This window comes from Microcebus murinus, chromosome 5 (genome assembly GCF_040939455.1).
Source record: "Microcebus murinus isolate Inina chromosome 5, M.murinus_Inina_mat1.0, whole genome shotgun sequence".
Lineage (NCBI taxonomy): Eukaryota > Metazoa > Chordata > Mammalia > Primates > Cheirogaleidae > Microcebus > Microcebus murinus.
Genome location: NC_134108.1, coordinates 33,598,618 through 33,615,172, shown reverse-complemented (window position 1 = coordinate 33,615,172; position 16,555 = coordinate 33,598,618).

Sequence of the window (16,555 nt, the reverse complement as noted above, 5' to 3'; positions counted from 1 at the left end):
ATGGCCTATGGCTAAAATACCACCTTGTTTTGATATAGAGCTTACAAAACTCTTTCAGCTCTTCATAATTACATATGATACTTGCAATAATCTGCTGGGCTTTATTTCTTTCTTTACAAAACTATAATTTATGGTTTGCCACATCAATAGGTTTTTTTTTTTTTCCATAAGTAGATTCTACTTCCTCACCTGCAACTTTTTCATCCAAAAAACTCCCAAACTTGTTCATCTGCTTTCTTCAGCCCTGCCCCCAAGTTGAGGTTGTTTACAGCCTACCCCCATATTTCATGTGGTTACATATATGAAAAAGGCTGCTGGGGACTCCTCCCTAAAAATCATACATCCGTTAGCATTGACGCCAGAACAAATTTTATTTGATAGCTAATCCAAGTTGGGCTTCACTTAAGTTTTCTAAAATAAATTTTCCCAAGTCAAATTTCTATCCTACTAACCAAAACAGCCATTGCATAATATCACCAATCTCTTAAAATTACCTATGCTATGTCTGCTTCTGCTCTTTTGACAATCTGCTTCTTTTATATTCCCAATCTTAATTAATGATGCTACTGTTCTCTCAGTTTCCCAGGCCAGAAGGCTTGCAGTCATGCGCGATGCCTTCTTTTCTCCAGCCTCCAAATCCATCCGGCCCCATAGATGGCAATACTCAACATCGCTCACTCTGCTCTTGCTCTGCGTTCCCACTGCTACTGCTTTAGTCCAGATTGTAATCTCTTCTGACACTACAGCAAGAGAAATGCTGATGTGAACAGCCAAGAGGACATTAACAAAGCAGAGCATTGAGAAGATGGCACTCAAACCATAGGGTAGTAAAATAATTGTTAAAGTTCAATCATTAAAACAGCAGATTAGAGGTGTTATAACAGTCAGATTAATAAACAGTTCAGAAAAAAAAACTAGACTATATATAATAATTTACTATTAAAAAAGGTGAAATTCCAAAAGCAGTAGGAAAGAATGTTTGATTCAACAAATGGTTGTGAAATAATTGAACTAAATAGTTCCCTTACATTTCAAGCAACAAAACTAAAGTTAGATAAATTTTGAAATTAAATTTAAATAGAATAAACCAAAGGGAAAAACATAGGAAAACATCTGAAAGAGGGTAAGAAAAAACTATTTCTAAGCAGCAACTGAATTCTTAAAGGAAAAGACTAATAGATTTGACAGAAATATATGAACTACTTCTATTAATCAAAAAGTAGTTTTAACAAAATGGTAGGGAGATGCATACATACTTCAAATAAAGAATTAACGTCCTGGGGGTATAAAAAGACCACATATTCATCAATATGAAAAATGAAAATATTAAAAGACTCTACTTTAGCTATGAGCTCCTATCTGACCAGCTCGCCTACCAAAGGCACCTAGACAAGCTAAAAAGCTGGATGATTTTTTTTAGAAGCTGTTTTAAGTAACAGGAGAGCTGTCAGGGCAGTTGGGCCATGAAAGGCCAAGATCCTAGAAAGTAGAACAATGCCGTGAGAAGAACCACATATTCTGCCCTTGCCCCCCCACTGCATTGTGGATTAGTAATTGGTATCAAGAGAGAGGCTGAGAAGGAGAGGAAAAACTGGTGTTTAAGGAGGAGAGAAGCTGTATCAAGTTTTTGGCAGTTTCACATAAGTGGAAAGACAAAAAAAAATTGGAATTTGGGACTATTGAGATATCCGGCAAAAGTCAGAGACATGTGTTGCTCAGCACCACTTTGCCCCTTTAGGATTTTGCCCATTCAAAGGCAGTACAAGGTTGACTGTATGAGACACAAGCTAGAAAGTGACTGGTAAGAAGCTGACAAAGCCAAGCAGTGCTTTCAGCAATTTCACAAGCCGAGCAGGGAAGCCGGGGCCTGCAAAGGAGGAAGAAGTAGCCCCAGTAAATGTTCACGCTCTCATTTGGGGTTGCTGAACCTTCCTCAAAGAAAGTAAGTAGAACAGGTTTTATGAAACCTGAAACCAAATTAAAATTAGCTTCATCCCTCAGTGGATGGAGGTGATCTGCCCGTATTGTAGCTGCCAGACAAAAGCAGAAGTAAATCCTCCTGTTGAGGAAAAGCAGACAGAACTTCTATAATTTTTTAAACAGAACAACTAGAATTCAATTTAAAAAAAACCCCAAGAATGCCAGAAAACAGAAAAAGAGAGAGGAAGGAGAGAGAGAGAGAAAGATATACCACAGAAACAAACCCCTGGGGTGACTCAGCTACTGGAATTATTAGTCTTGCAATTTAAAATAATTTTTATGAACATGTTCAAAACTAGAAGACAAGAAGGAGAATTTCAAAAGATAACTGCCATCTATAAAGGGTATCAAATGAATATTCTAAAGTTGAAAAATACTATAACTGAAATTAGGAATTCAATAGTTGGGTTTAACAGAAGAAGGGCCAGAATAAGAGAAGCTCATTGAACTGGAAATAGGAGAGTAGAAAATATTTACTCTCTATCTACAGAGAGATTTTTAAAAGTGAAACATTCAGAAAAGAATCTAAGGAACATTTCAGCCATAGTGAAAAGATCTTATGTGTAAACTGAGTCCCAACGTGAGAGGAGAAAGAAGAGGGGGAGAATCAACATTTCAAGAGTTAATAGCTGAGGATTTTCCAAAACTGGAAAAGACATTCAATCCATAGATTCAAGAATTTCCAACACCAATTAGGGGGAATGCAAAGAAAGCATACCAAGGAATATACTACTAAAACTTCTTAAAAGCCAAAATCAGAGAATATCTTAAATGCAATCTGAGTGGAAAAAACCGTCACTTTCAAAGGATAGCTGGCTTACTAACAAAAACCAATAAAGCCAAAATACAGTGAAATATCATCATTAAAATGCAGAAAGAAAATGACTACCAATTTAATATTCTACATCTAGAAAAAATAATTTATGAAAGCAAAGGCAAAATAAAGACATTTTCAGACAATAAAAACTCAGAAAATTTGTCACCAATGGATATACACTAAAATACTAAAGAGTGTTCTTCAGGCGAAAGTAAAATGATCTCAGACAGAAGGCAAAACCACAAGAAGGAAAGAAGATGGTAAATATGTGAGTAAATTGAACAAATATCCAGTGTCCAAGACAATGATTATAACGACTTACAGAGTTTAAAATATATGTGAACTATATATAGTTCATGCAATATATTACAATGTAACAGTAATGCAAAAGGAAACATAAATGAAGTTGAAATATTCTAAGGCTCTGGGATTCTATAGAAGTTTTAGAAGTAATCATTAACATCATACTAAAATAAATAAGGATGCATGTTGTAGTTTCTAGGAAAGCCACTAAAATATAGTAAATGGAATCATAAAATTAATTTTTGATTAATCCAAAAATAGTCAAAAAAAGAAAGAAAAATGAAACCCAAAAAGCAAGTAAATAGTAAGTTGGTAGACATAAACTCAATTATATTCTTAGTTGAATTAATTTAAGTTAAAGAAATATACAAATAAACATTAAGTAATTTAATAATCCAACTAATAAACTAATATTGACAGATTATAAACTAATATTGACAGACATTTAAAACTTAATGTTGTTTAAAAATATATACACTGTAGTTATAAGTACATAGAAAGTCAAAGGTGAAAGAATAGGAAAAAATGAACCACAAAACATTAAGCAAAAAAGCTCTTGAAGCTACATCAATATCAGATAAAGTAGATTTAAAGGCAAGAAGTGTTACTAGAGATTAAAAGGTCATTTAACAATGAAAAAGTGGCCAATTCATTAAGAAAATTCACAGGCTTAAATAACATAGCTTCAAAATATCTAAAGAAAAATCACCTCAATGAAAAGAATACAATCTACTATCAGAATAAAAACCATCTACACATTCCAAAGCTGACAGAACAAGCAAATATGTAACTCATAAAATCCATACTGTTGAGGGTGCACTATTTAGTCACTCATATATCCTGAAAACTGGTGTGATCTATCTTGCTATCAATTGGATCTAGCAATTTCACATTTAGACATAATCAGATACAAACAAAGATTTATTCACATTAATTAAAGCATTTATTACTTTAATGGCCAAAAAAGGGACAAGATAAAAAAGAAAATGCATTTCACATTATCCCAATAATTCAAACATGTTTGGAAAGTTGAAAATCTTGTCCACACACTGGGATTGCTCCTCCCTCTCCTTAATACTTCCACTAAAGAACAGAGATGGACCTGCCCATCAAATGGTGATAAAGTAACCGTTAGTGCCATCATTGTCAATGACTTCTTACCCAAGAGATATTGTAGAATAAAAAGGGGAAAAACCCAAAATCCAGATTTGCACAAGTTGCTCATTCCTTTGCTAATCTCTCTGTAGCTACTTTCCTAAAAAGTGAGCAGAAATGGCTGAACACTAAAAAAAACAACAACAACAAAACCCAATTATCTCACAAGTATAGAACTTCAAAAGCAAAGGCTTAAAACCATATTATAATATCTGAATATTATTTAATATTTCCTTACATAATGAACAGACTTTAGAGATCCTTCTGACTGGTAATATAAAGCACTCATTTTCTGAAACTTTCTCCTCATTGTTTATTTCTAAAGAAGCAAAAATTAGGCCTTGCCTAGAAAACAGGAATCACCTCCTGATATTGGCTTAACTACAAGGTGGCATTTATTGGCTCAAGTCGTTAAAACACAACATAGGTATATATTTTAAAGGGTTGCTAAATCCAAACCTCTTAACTTCCCCTGGGACATTCTGTGCATCTGCCAAAACTATGAGTGTGTTCACTCATTATTGCCTTATTTTCAAAGAAGTTCCTGCCTCCCAGCACTTTCAGTCTCCTTTTCAATGAAACTCAATGCAGGGCTCACATTTCTTCCCAAATAGATTTAGACATAATTAGATATTTTTCTGGTCATCCATTTTGCAAAATTAAAGTTTAATTGTTCTTTCAGCAAACATTTGTTGATGCCTTCCTCTATGCTTGTCCTTATGCAAGGCACTGAGCATATACATAAAGCCTTGGAGAGGTGACATTTTAGCTGACCATCCACACAAGTTAAGAATCAAAATCCAATGTACAAAGTTCACTTGAGAGATGAGCAGGCTACTTTATGGGAACACACAGGAGAAATAGCTAACTCAGGAACTTCAAGAATTAGGAAGGGATTTCTTTACAGAGTGTTCCAGAGGTTAATCTTAGAGGGTAAAAAGCAGTTAGGTAGATAAGCCTGCTCACCTTGTGGAGACTTACCCAAATGGAGATTTGTATATGTTTTCCATGAGGTTCTGACTATTGCCAGATGCTGCAGAGCAGGGGCACAGGTTAAAATATGTGTCTTGCAAGCTGGAATGATGTGAACGTCAGTGTTATTGCATGAATCCTGCCCTGACATTTTCCCTTGCTGCAGGTAGGACTCAATCCTTCCTCAGAACCAGGACAAGTGCTCCTTCGCTCATAAAAGATTTTCTGATTTCTCTTTTTAAATGGTGGCAGTTCTATGATGTAACTCTAGCATTTCCCTCTGACTTTTTTTTTTTTCATTTCTGTTTTTTTTTTTTTTTTCTTGGAAACAGAGTCTCACTGTGTTGCCCGGGCTAGAGTGCTGTGGCATCAGCCTAGCTCACAGCAACCTCAAACTCCTGGGCTCAAGCAATCCTGCCTCAGCCTCCCGAGTAGCTGGGACTACAGGCATGTGCCGCCATGCCCAGCTAATTTCTTCTATATATTTTTAGTTGGCCAATTAATTGCTTTCTATTTTTAGTAAAGACAGGTTCTTACTCTTGCTCAGGCTGGTTTCGAACTCCTTACCTTGAGCAATCCGCCCGCGTCAGCTTCCCAAAGTGCTAGGATTACAGGTGTGAGCCACCACGCCTGGCCTCCCTCTGACTTTTATATAGCATTTTTTAAAAACATAACTGCAAGATGCCTGGAGAGTGGATATTCCCACTTTGACAATTCTTTTCTCTTTTTTGCGCATTTGTTTTATCTGAAAGAAAAATCAAGGATGTCCTTTGCATTTCAGTGTGATAATATCTTGGAGCCTCACCGACACAATTTAGTTCTAAGCATTATTAAAAATATTTTTTAAAATGTTAACTAATTTTTTATCACACATTAAATACTGATCCAGTTACCAATCCCTTAAAAAAAACCAGGTCTTTCCCATTAGATTTAGGACCTAAAAATAAAATATTAGGTAGAAATTATACTATGAAAATAAGATATTAAAATGTATATTAAATATAAGGCCAGGCATGGTGGCTTGCACCTGTAATCCCAGCACTTTGAGAAGCTGAGGTGGGACATGGCTTGAAGCTAGGAATTTGAGACCAACCTGAGCAACATAGTGAGATCTTGTGACACAGGAAAGTGATTCCCAATGCTGGGAGCCACTTAAAGTCCAAGTGGGTCCTTGGCTTCATGCAAGAAACAATTCAGGAGTGAGCCAACAAAACATATAGAAACTATAGAAATGTAGAAAGTCTACTCCACAGACAAGAGTAGAGACTGGCTTTTCCTGCAGAAGAGAACTAGCCTCCTGGTTCCTGTTGTCTTTCTATTTAAGCAACAGGCTAAACAAGAGGAGGATATTCATGGTAGGGGCAATATTCCTCCACCATCTTGGTTCTAACCGGTGTGAACTTGCCCTGTCTTCTTCTTGTTTTGATCAGGACAATTAGAAACTTTGTTCTGAGACTTCCTGACTCAGTAAGGCAATGCTGCAGTAATGCCCAAAGCAATGCCATACCCAAAGCAGTACCTGCCAGTTCCCTATCTCACTAGTCTCTACAAAAAGTAGAAAAAATTAGTCAGATGTGGTGCACACCTGTAATCCAGCTACTCAGGAGCCTGAGGCAAGAGGATCACTTCAGCCCAGGAGCTGATGTTGCAATGAATAATGATGACACCACTGCATTCCAGCCCAGGGAGCAAAGCAAGATCCTGCCTCGGAAAAAAAAAAAAAAAAATATATATATATATATATATATATATATATATATATATATATACATATACATATATATATATTTGTGTGTGTATGTGTGTTAAATATAAATTATCTAGTTTGCATATTTAACTTGGGGTATATATTTCTTTAACCTAGTCAGTTTATTTGGCAACAGACCATTTGCTTAGCCTGACAAATGTATACATGAGACGGTTAACTACAAACAACTTTTTCCAGCTGGTGCCATCAGACTGAGTCATGCTGGGAGGTACCAGGTAACCAAAGCTCTATAAAACCAACAGCATATCGAACAGTTCATGTCAAATGCATTATTGGGAAAGGGATAGAGATAGTGACAAAAACAAATATGCAAATGTAACACAACAACAACAACTACACATACACACACACAAGGGAGAGTGGTGAATGATGCAGCTTGGTTAGGATTCCTATTTCCTAAAGTGTGTAAATAACTGAAGAACCTATTTGCTCACTTGGCAGATCTGTAACACATGGCTGAGGACATTATGTTTCTCAAAAGTGTCCCTGTTTTACAAACTTAGCACATGATACACATTTGACTGAGATAATTTTCAAAGTTGGAAAAGTCATAAATCCAGTGACAGGAAAACTTGGGCAAGACCTACTGTACTTACAAATTAAAAAGGCACTCTGTTGAGAAACTCTAAGTAAAAAAATATATATATATATATATATATATATATATTTCTCAAAGGAAGGGGTTGAGAAGATAGCAACTGGAGAGATTTACTGATTCACTTTATAGAGAAAGAATGAATTTAGATTTTATTACTTTCTAGTGTATCCAATTTCATATATATATATATATGTGAAATAGCTAAGAATAAATGAAGTAAAAGCCTTGTTATAGATGATGATTTTCCACAAAGATTTATAGTCATAGTTCAAATTACCTTTTCAGTGACTATGTTTTTCAATTAAACTCTGAGACCATTGCAATAAGCCCCATCATTCTGTGAGCTCATTGTTTTAGAAGATGTGTTTATTTCGTTCTTAGGAATGCTAAATTTATCTTCAAGAGTTTGTTATCAGGGAAGAAAGTTCTTGATAGAAACAGTTACAATCGCATTACATGAGTATTTGTTTTCTGATAGCGTGTATCCAAAAGTAATTTAATATTTTATCCATTTCCTGCAACCTTATTCCCAGAATAAAACTGTCTGGATAGAACCAGGTATTGGGGAACTTGTTTCTGACATCACCATGCCTCAGAGAGGATAATTAAAGGGCTTCATATTTGAAATGGAGTTTATAAAGTTGAGCAACCATCAGTTTTTAAAATATTTAAATTATATGTTTTTAGAATAGGTTGTAACTTCACTGAAAATTTGCAGGACAGTACAGAGATTTCCTGCATACCCATACCTACACCTGTTCCTATTTTAACACTTCACATTATTACAATGCATTTGTCACAACTTATAAACCAACATTGATATAATATTACTAAGTAAACACTATACTTCACTAGAATTTTATTAGTGTTTTGCTATTGTCATTTTTCTTTTTTAGGATCCCATTCAGAACACTCCATTGCATTGAGCCATCATGTTTTCCTAGTCTCCTGGGGGTTGTGGCAGTTTCTCAAACATTCCTTGCTTTTGAAGACCTTGACAATTTGAGGAGTACTGGTCAGGTATTTTGTAGAGCGTGCCTCAGTTTGGGTTTGTCTGATGTTTTTCTCATGTTTGGACTGATTTTATGGATTTGGGGAGGAAAACCACAGAGAGAAAGTATTATATTGATTCCATCCGCTCAAAGGTACCAGCTGTCAACATGATTTATCACTGAGGATGTTACTTTGATTATCTGATCAAGGTAGTATTTGCCAGGTCTTCCCACAGTAATGTTGTATTTCCCCTTTACTGTTCTCCATGGAAGCAAGTCACTACTAAGTGTAGCCTGCACTTAAGCAGCAGGAACTTATGTTCCAGCTCCTTGAAGGAGTATCTTCATAAATAATCTGGAATTCTGCATGAGAAATTTGTATCTTCTCCCTCATTTATTTATTTATTTATTTATTTAATCATGCATCTATATCAGCATGGATTAATGAATATTTATTTCATACTTTAGGTTATAATCTAACACTATTTTTAAAACATTTATTTTGTAGTTCCAATTGTTCCAGTTTTGACCACTGTATACCTACATATCTATAAATATTTCTATATGTATCCAGTATTTACATAATGTAAATATACATAATAATCTAATTATGTATTTAGATAATCTAAACATAAGTTTAGATTATTTACATAATAAATATTTATTATATATATTAATTATATTATAATTATATTATAATATATTATAATTATATATAATATAATATATAATATAATATATAATATAATATATAATATATAATAATATATTATAATTATAATATATTATTATATATTATATTATATATATTTATTATGTAAATAATAAATATTTATTATGTATTTACATAATAATCTAAACATAAGTTCATACTGATATCTCCAACTCTAATCAATACTATATGGTTCATTCTAGCTTTCCTCCTTTGCTCATTTCTAAACTTGTTTCTCCTATCATGAGAAACCTGGCTCCGCCATCTGCCTTTCAATTACCTGTGCTTATTTGATTAATACGAGCATACATGTAGAGATGTGTTTAACACTGCCAGAAGTATTAAACCATACATAAGCACCTTGGTGAGAAACAACTTCATCAGCTAGGTTACAATGCTTAGTATACTTCCTTTTGTTTTTAGTCGTGCAGTTTTCAATAATTTCCAAATTGACTTAAGTTAGCTCCTCTTTTTCCCCACCTCCTCCAGTAGATTTATGTCAGATATTTGTAATACAGTTATTTTCTTTTGTCACAGTCTGAATTTTATCCTGGCATTCTTTTGGCAGTCATCACTTTTATAAGCTCTGTATCACTTTGCAGTGAGATTCTTAATGATATTTTCTAAAATACAGAAGAGCAACAGAAAAGTATAAACTAGTATTAAATTCCAAGTGAATAAGTTTGTTCTACTGTATGAGAATATTTAATGCATATTAACATATGAATATGTATGAAAATTGAAAAAAAACTTAAGATAATCCAAAACAAGAGCTGAATGAATAAGTACAGTAAGGTCTATTCATACAATGGAATATCATGCAGGGTGAAAAATGAACAATATAAAGTGCATCTCAAAAATAAAAATAAAGTGGTCACAAAATAATACAAATAATATGATTACATTTAGAAGATGAAACTATATTTCAATTAAATTGTAATAATGTAAACAAAGGAATATAAAACATAAAAATCAGGATACTATAACTTCAAAGGACCTCAAAGGTAGCAATAATGATCTATTCCTTAACCTGACCAGGTGTCTTTATTAGTAGTAATAGTATTCAAATTTATTAAACTTATTAAATAAGTTCATATGCTCACGGACCCAGTTTATCTGCTTAAAATTATAAAGTTTAAATAATCAAAGCATTATACTCATTTATTCATTTAATAAATATTTATTACATCTATACCATATTCCAGGCACCATCTGTTGGGGATTTCTGCTGACCCCAATAGATATTTTATTCTTGGGAATTGTACATTTATCTTTAAGATCTTATTAGGGTTGTTCAAGAGGTTTTTTTCATACTAAATAGGTATAATCTCTCCACTAGTAGATTTTATAGACTAGTGTGTGTTCGTTTGCAAGAAGTGGGCAATCTGAAATTGTCTTCCCAAAATGTCTCTAGGCCAGATGCAGTGCCTCACACCAGTAATCCCACCACTTTAGGAGGCTGAAAAAGGAGGATTGCTTGAGGTCAGGCATTTGAGATAAGCCTGAACAATATAGCAAGATCTCATTTCTACAACAAATTTAAAAATTAGCCATGTGTGGTGGTACACACACCTGCAGTCCCAGCTACTCAGGACACTGAGTCAGAAGGATCCCTTGAGCCTAGCAGTTTGTAGTTACGGTCAGGTATGATTGCACCACTACACTCCAGCCTGGGCAGCAGAGTGAGACCCTGTCTCTAATAAATAAATAAATAATAAATAAAACGTCTTGAGCATAATGGCCATGGAAACATTTATATACTTTATGTCACCTTTGGAAGACAGCCTGAATTTTATTTAAGTCCTGAGGCATGTACTTAGGCTGAGAGGGTTTGAAGAGCTATTATTGCCAAGGCTCCATATCATGTGTCAATGGAAAAGAAGACAAACTCTGTAAAATAATTTAAGGAGGTTTATTCTGAGCCAAATTTGAGGACCAGGACCATGGCCTGGAGCCATGCTCAAGAAGCCTTGAGCAAGTGGACTTGCTGTGGTGGGTTACAGTTTGGTTTTTATGCATTTTCAGGAAGACAGGAATTTCAGGTAGAATAATAGATCAATACATGGAGGGCCTACATTGGTTTGGCCCACAAAGGGCAGGACATCTCGAAGTGGGGGCTTGCAAGTCATAGGTGGATTTAAGGACTCTTTAGTTGACAATTGGCTGAGTTAGGTTTTGTCCAAAAGACCAGGAATCCGCTGAAAGGAGAGTTTAAGGGTCTTGTATCTTTCATGTGATGCTATATCGGAATCAGGTTGAGAAGTAAACAACATCATAAAAACATGTTTACTGAGTTTTTATCATTTGTAGGTGTGACTCACCAGACCTGCTTAGAAATGAATTTTTTGGGGGAGGGGGACAAGAAAAAGATCAGAGTTCAGTCCTCAATCTCACACCCAGGGATCTCTTATTGCAGAACTGGTCTGAGGAGTACTTCTCACTGGAAACCCAAACCTATCTTTGAGAAAACTCAAACCCCTTAATCTAAAGTATAACTACATCTATGGTCTAATTGAAATTAATACATGCAATATATAAATGAAAAAAGCTTAAAAGTGTTGAGCAAAATTAAGAGGAAATGCTATAATCTTTATGAAAATGTGACAAATGTGATAATGCCTTTTGCTGTTCTATCAATGCCTTTCATGTGAAATGGTGTTTTTGGCCTTACAAAATCCAGCCCTTACAGTGTTGAAATTAAGGTCTTCAGAACAGCCTGAAGTTACCACATTTCCAATGCTTCTGCCACAAATCCTGTTGTCTAAGCAAGGTGAATTACTTGTTGTTTAAAATATTATGTCCCTAATCCAGTGGGAAAAGATTGTTTTGGTGTGCTTTTTCTCGGTGGTCTGGCTAGGTCATGCATCCAACCCTGAATTCAGCCCTGAACATTATCAGTGGCCAAGTGAATGTAATGCTCAGCTGGCCCAGATTAGGTCGCAGGCTCATCCTGACATTGCACAAGAAACACCTGGATGGAGAGTGGAGCATCAAGTGATTTCTCAAGAGAAGGGCAAATAGATACTGGGTGGGGGGGAAATGTCTCTTATACTCATCTTTTAAGTTTGAATTAGTGTTCCTTTACCTCCTTGAAGGCTTTTTGGTTCCTTTTTTTCTTAGATCTTTAATCTTTTTTATTTTTATTTTATTTCAGTAGATATAGGGACTATGAGTGGTTCTTTATTATGCAGATGAATCATATAGTGGTAAAATCAGAGCTTTTAATGTACCTATGAACCAAATAGTGTACATGGTACCCAACAGGTAATTTTTGATCCCTCCCCCCTGCTCTCCTTCCTTCTCAGTCTCCAAAGTCCATTACCTCTGGTCCCCAACCTTTGGGCACAGGGACCGTTTTCATGGAAGACAATTTTTCCACGGACCAGAAAGGTGGGGGTATAGTTTTGGGATAATTCAAGTGTATCACCTTTATTGTGCACTTTATTTCTAATTATTACATTATAATATATAATGAAATAATTATACAACTCACCATAGGTTGGGGACCCCTGAATTATACCACTCCATATGACCATGTGTACCCATAGTTTAGCTCCCACTTATAAGTGAGTACATGAGGTATTTGTTTTCCTGTCCTTTTCCAACTTTATATCATTTTCAAAATTCTCTCTTCTGCCTTAGAATTCCCATCAGCCAGACATCTCTTATTATGTAGCTTTTTTCATACTTTTTTCTCTGTCTCTGAACTATGTATATTTTGGGGGCAGAGGATCTATGTCTTGATGCATGCACTCCATAGCTCTAAGCTCCACAAGCACTCATACCTTCACAAGCACTATGTTAAGAAATATTTTCTAAAGAAAAAAACAAAAAAATGAATGGCCTTCACATATTTGTAGTATTTAATTGAATAATCTGAATCTAAACCAGATTAAGTTCTACCTCCACTCTCTTCTTCTCTCCAAGATAACATAGTCATGGCCAGACCTGGACACAGGCCAGCGCTGGGGTGTATGTCTCACTGAGAGACTTCTCAGTTGAAGTAAGATTGTAAATTCAGGCTTTTAATCCCCAAAGCATTATTTAATCTATATTTGAAGTAAATATCAACTTCATAAAGAAGCTGAATGTTTTTCTCCTGTGTAAGGTTTTACAGCTCATGACTTAGAATTCAATCCCATGTACTATATTCCTAGGATACCAGTATTGATGGGCAATAACCATCAAGGACTGCATGCTTCCTAGGACTTAATCTGGGGGGGAAAATGCTCTGAAATCCCTTAGTGAACATAGCATAAAATGGTAGGGTCCAAGTCTCATACAGGTTGAGTATCCTTTATCTGAAATGCTGGGGACCAGAAGTGCTTCAGATTTCAGATTTTTTTTTTTTTTTTTTTTTTTGGATTTTGGTATATGACATACTGACTATATGACAGTATAGTCAGGATATATACATAATGAGATATCTTTAGGATGGAACCCAAGTTTAAATTCATTTATGTTTCATATACACCTTATACACATAGCCTGAAGGTAATTTTATACAATATTTTAAGTAATTTTATACAATATTTTAATAATTTAAGTAAATAAAGTTTTGGCTGTGTTTTGACTACAACCTGTCACATGAGACCCAGTGTGGAATTTGCCACTGTGGCCTAATGTTAGCACCCAAAAAGTTTTGGGTTTGGGAGCATTTTGGATTTTGGATTTTCAGATAAGGATGTTCAACCTGTATTGCTATCGTCTAAGGGCATGTCTATGAAGATACTAAGAACAATTTAGGTATTTTATTTTCTTGTCACTTTGTAAATTTCTATGGGATGAATCCCTTATGCAATAGTCACATATGGCTCAACAAAGGGATATGTTCTCAGAAATGCACTGTTAGGTGATTTCATCATGGTGCAAACATCTAGAGTGTACTTACACAACCTAGATAGTATAGCCTACTACATGCCTAGGCTATATAGAATAGCCTATTGTTCCCAGGCTACAAACCTGTATAGCATGTTACTGTACTGAATACTGTAGGCAATTGTAACATAATGGTAAGTATATATTTATCTAAACACAGAAAAGGTATAAATCCTGTATTAGAATCTTATGGGATCACCATCACAGATGCATTCGGTCATTGACTAAAATAACATTTTGCAGTCTGTGACTATGATACATCATATCATCTAATGATAGAATATAAGAAATGAAAGTAACTTTCATATGTACCTAAACACTACTTCCCTCATTTGTTCCCATTTTACAGTAAAGCTACGCTTTTCTACAGTATAGTCAGGATATAACTGTATGATCTTTATAAAGGTCTACTTTGTTTGAAACAAAGTAATATTACAGATGAAATGCCAACTATAATATTTTATAAATGCATATGGTTTGGTTATCAGAAGAATAATTGACTGGAAACACAATTTGACTTTATTTTATATATTACCAGTGAACCTGCAGAGCTGCTAATTGTTGATACCGAACCATTTGTAGAATGAAGTCTGTATAATTTTAATGTTACACAGATTGAAGTCCCATTATAACAGTGCATTATTTATGGATCCATCTTGAGCACTATGTATAAGAAATTTACATTTAAAAGAACCAATGGAAAACTCTTTTAAAGCTTTCATTGAGGTGTTATATGGGGCTTCTCATACCTGCCCTTTGGGAACAAACAAAATTGAAAACAGACATGAGAAGCAAAATGATAACAGTATAGTATCATTTTGTTGTTGTTTATTTATTTTGGTACAACTGGTCTAGAGAAGATATCTGTGACCATGGGCTAAAACTGGAGCCTCCGCCCACCATCCCCCAGTCTAGAACTTGGTACTGACAGTTGAAAGAGTTGAAGATCCAAGTTCTGTACTTAGGAAAATTCAGACTTCCCAGGCCTTCTTTAGGTCTATCTCTAGAAAATAGCTCTTGGCCCCTGACTTGGTTGTGCTTACTAAATAAAGAGAGGGCACAGAAGGATAATGTTATCTGTGTTCTGCCTGGAGGTAGGGGAGAGGGAGAAAGACAGACAGACATAATCTGAGCCACATATGAACCTTTATCCCAATCTTACCACAAAAAGAGACTTCTGGGGGAGGAGTAAGTAAGGAAGAAGAATGAGCAAACTTTTCTTTTTCAGAATTTAATCTAGACAGCAGAAGTTCCTGTTTCATGGGTAGTAGAAAGGAAATCTGAAGAGAGTAAAAAAATTAGTCCTATATTTGTTTAACTAAAATATGATTTTATATTTTGAAACCTAATGAAAGAGTTAGAATTTCATATATTTTTACATTGCAATTAAATACCTTTATTGAATAAAATAAACCTAAGGAAAGAGAAGGAAGTTCATATCTATGTATATGTATGTATATTCCAGTATAATAAAATGTTTTTATTGAAAACAACTGTGGCTACTTTACGATAGAAAGTGATTGCCTATCCAGTCTCCACCCATGTTCTCCACCAAGCCCCAATTTTTGTTTGAGGATCCTCCTCTCATGGCAGAGCTGCAGCTGGGGTAAGGGGAAGATGATTAATGCCCTTCTATTACAATCTCCATTCACTGGGATGGTTCACATGGCCCTTCCACTGAACTCAAGAGGGGAGCACATAATCAAAGCTAGAATATCCTTTCTGTGGGAAACTTAAATGTTGAGTACAGTCAGACAAAGAGAGCAAGAAAAATAAAATGAATAGAGTTCATTCATGTCAGTGGCTGGTGATGTTCAGACAAGATAGTGAATTACTTTCTGCTGTGCTGTTAGAGTCTAAATCTGATAGTCTCACATTCTAGTAAAGCCAGTGAACTCTTCAATATCCCAATATCCCTACATTTTTGTTTTTCTTAAGCCAGAGTCAGTTTCTGTTGCTTGCAGTCAAGTAATATATTACCAGGTAATTGTTTCAGATTGTCCTGAGTTGTGAGACAAATTGGTTGGTAGATAGATCAGAACATGTAGGCTCAAGTCCACTGATAATGATGAGAAACACTGAGGCCAGGGCTAAAATCAAAGTGTTTGATTGTACAAGAGAATTGACTTTGAAATCTAGAGTCAGGAAAAGGAAATGGAAATGGAGAGAAACAAATAATTTAAGAGTTGTATTTGCAAAGATTAAGTACTGGATTATTCAACTTCTAAAATCATCCCAAATCTCACAAGCTATATGAGAAGAGTTACACAAGAAGGATGGTCCCAAAAGCTATCTCAGATGTGGTGAGGAAGTCAATGTCTAATGAGCAGAATAGATGAGTCCTCCCATTACATTTTGGGTCTATAACACACAATAGGTG